This window comes from Gossypium hirsutum, chromosome A11 (genome assembly GCF_007990345.1).
Source record: "Gossypium hirsutum isolate 1008001.06 chromosome A11, Gossypium_hirsutum_v2.1, whole genome shotgun sequence".
Classification (NCBI taxonomy): Eukaryota; Viridiplantae; Streptophyta; class Magnoliopsida; order Malvales; family Malvaceae; genus Gossypium; species Gossypium hirsutum.
In genome coordinates, this window is record NC_053434.1 from 101,307,905 (window position 1) to 101,311,372 (window position 3,468).

Here is a 3,468-nt window from a genome sequence, read left to right on the forward strand (position 1 = left end):
CCCATCGGATCAATCTCGACTTAACGTCTTTCTTGGCAAGCAAATACTTAATCACTGAATGGTTCGTATAAACAGTAACCTTGGTACTTACAAGATAAGATTGAAACTTCTCAAAAGTGAACACAATTGCATGTAACTCTTTCTTTGTTACCATATAATTCAGTTGAGCTCCTGTCAGAGTTTGACTTGCGTAGTAGATAGGATGAAAAACTTTATTCCTTCGCTGGCCCATGACAGCTCCTATTACGAAGTCACTTGTGTCACATATCAGTTCAAATGGCAAATCCTAGTCTAGTGTGACGATTATGGGTGCCAAAACTAGTTGACTCTTCAAATCTTTAAAAGCTCTTAAGCACTCTTAATCAAATTTGAATGTCGCATCCTTCTCCAATAATTTGCATAAAGGTTTCATAATTTTGGAGAAGTCTTTGATAAATCTTCGATAGAAATCGGAGTAGCCCAAAAAGCTCCTAACACCCTTTACAAATGTTGGAGGTGGGAGTTTCTCAATAACATCTACCTTTGTTTTATCTACCTCGATTCCATGTCTCGTTATTCGATGCCCTAGAACAATACCCTCACGTACCATGAAATGACACTTTTCCCAATTGAGTACGAGGTTTGTTTCTTCGCATCGCCTTAGTACCTTGATACATTGGCTAGGCGATCATCATATGTATCTCCTAATACTGAAAAATCATCCATAAAGACTTCCAAGTATTTTTCAACCATGTCAGTAAAAATAGACATCATACATCTTTGAAATGTAGCAGGTGCATTACATAAACCAAATGGCATGCGTCTAAATGCATATGTACCATACGAGCATGTGAATGTTGTCTTGTGTTGATCTTCTGGTGCTACTGTAATCTGATTATACCCCGAGTATCCATCAAGAAAATAGTAATAGTCTTACCCCGCGAGTCTATCCAGCATCTAATCAAAAAAGGGCAAAGGAAAGTGATCTTTCCTAGTCGCCTTGTTTAGCTTCCGGTAGTCAATGCAAATTCTCCATCTCGTAGCCGTTCTAGTCGGTATCAACTCGTTATTCTCGCTTTCAATAACCATGATACCCCCTTTCTGTGGTACGCACTGGACTGGACTTACCCATGAACTTTCTGAGATGGGGTAAATTATACTTGCATCTAACCACTTGATGATTTCTTTCTTGACTATGTCCTTCGTGATGGGGTTCAGTCTTCGTTGTCCATCAATTGTCCCTTTTTTTACCATCTTTCAGGATAATCTAGTGCATGCATACGGATGGACTAATTCTGTGGATATCGACTATGGCCTATTCAATAGCCTTATTGAATTGTTTCAATACAAGGATGAGTTTTTCTTCTTGCTCATTGGTTAATTCTGCTGAAACAACCACAGGAAAGTAGAAGTGTTACCTAAATAAACATATTTTAAATGTGACGGAAGTACCTTGAGTTCTAATTTAGGTGGCTCCTTGATTAACGTTTTTGGTTGGGCATAATCCCTATTCTCTAACTCCAAAGATTCAAAGCAGGATTGCGGATTAAATCCCCTTTTATTAGATTCTAGCAAAGCTAAGTATTCATCCTCCTCTTCATCATTTTAAGGGTCTGATGTCAAATTTTGTTCTAATGGATCCTCAACATAATTGAGTTCCTTCTCCACGATTAAATCCTCTAAATCGAACACTGTGAAACAATCATCAATTGTGTCAGGAAATCGCATAGACTTAAAAACATTAAATGTTACGTAGCCATCCTGAACACGCATAGTAAGCTCGCCCTTCTGCATATTAATAAGGGTCCTTCTGGTTGCTAAGAACAGTCTTCCTAGGTTGACTGGCACCTCTTTGTCTGTTTCAAAATCTAGAATCATAAAGTCAGTAGGAAAGATAAATTTGTCTACACGTATCAATACATCTTTGATTTTTCCTTCTGGATGTGCTAAGGATCGATCTGCTAATTGAAGTGTAACCGTAGTCAGTCTAACTTCACCTATCCTTAACTTCCTAAATATTGACATAGGTATCAAGTTGATACTCATACCCAATTCACATAATATCTTAGCACAATATGTTGCTCCAATGTTGCAAGGTATGGTAAAACATCTAGGATCCTTCAACTTTGAGGGTAGATTGTTTTGAAGATATGCACTGCATTCTTTTGTCAAGGCTTCTATCTCAAATTCTCCAAGTCTTTGTTTTTTAGACAGGATATCCTTCATGAATTTGATGTAGTTCGTCATTTGTTCAAGTGTTTCAATCAACGGGATGTTGATATGAAGTTGCTTGAGTACGTCTAGGAAATTCTTGAATTGAATTTCCTGCTTCTGCTTCTGAAGCCTTTGAGGGTAGGGTGGTGGAGGTTTCTTTGCTAGAACTGGTTGATTCGTCTTCTGTGGTAATTCTGCATCTAACGAAGTTGTTATTTAATTAGAATTAGCTGGTTCTGAAGTTACCTTGTCAGATTTTGCAGATTTTGGTTCTTGTGAAATTGGAATTTCAACACTCGGTTGAACTTCCTCTGAGTCTTGAGCATCGGCTGACTCCTTCTCAACTTCGACGAAATTGGGCTTTAAAGTCTTTTCGCTCCTCAATGTCAACGCTTTACAGTGTTCTTTCCCTGGGTTCCTCGGATTCTCTATATCACTAGGTAAAGCACCTTGTGGTCGGTTCTTGAGTTCAGTAGCAAGCTGGCCCATTTGGTTTTCCAGATTTTTCAATGTAACTGCTTGGCTTTGAATTAAGGCAGCAGTCTTCACCATGTATGCCTTTAACAAATTTTCTAAGCCATTGGATGGTTCAGCTTGGGTTGGTTTCTGAACTTGTTGGGGAAAACTAAGCGACTTGGTCGATCTAGGTTGTACGTAAGTGTTACTGATTCCAGCCCCTTGGTTACCCCAGGAAAAATTCGGCTGGTTTCGCCATGATGGGTTATAGAAATTGGATTGCAATCCTTGCCTTCCTCGATTTTGGTTCTAGTTACCCATGTAATATACGAATTATGGGTTCGATGGACATTCTTCAAACAAATGTCCTTCTCCACAATAGACACAGGCTATATTTTCAAATTAATTTGGTGGTTGTGCTGCAAAACTATTAGGTCCATTAGTCGTAAGATTTTTTAACATTAAGGATATTGATGATACCTGAGATGCGAGTGAAGTAAGAGCATCTTCTTCATGTATTCCAGCAACTCGTCTTCCTGACGCTGCTCGATTGGTTGGCCATTGATAATAGTTACTGGAAATCCTCTCAATAATTTCATAAGCCTCGTTATAAGACTTAGAAAGGAGAGCACCCTTAGCAGAAGCGTCCACTACCATCCTCATGTGAGCATTGAGACCATTATAAAACGTCTCAAGTTGGATATAATATGGGATTCCATAATGAAGGCACTTCCATAATAATTCTTTGTACCTTTCCCATGCCTCATACAAGGACTCATCATCCATTTGTTGGAAGGCAGTGATCTCATTCCTCAACTT

At 38.8% G+C, this 3,468-nt stretch overlaps 1 non-coding gene across 1 annotated transcript; it reads left to right on the forward strand.

Annotated features, from left to right (window-relative positions):
- The first annotated feature begins 3,361 nt into the window (after positions 1-3,361).
- LOC121210432 (small nucleolar RNA R71) lies at positions 3,362-3,468 on the forward strand. The gene has a single exon (XR_005905549.1). It is a non-coding gene; the product is annotated as a small nucleolar RNA R71 (small nucleolar RNA).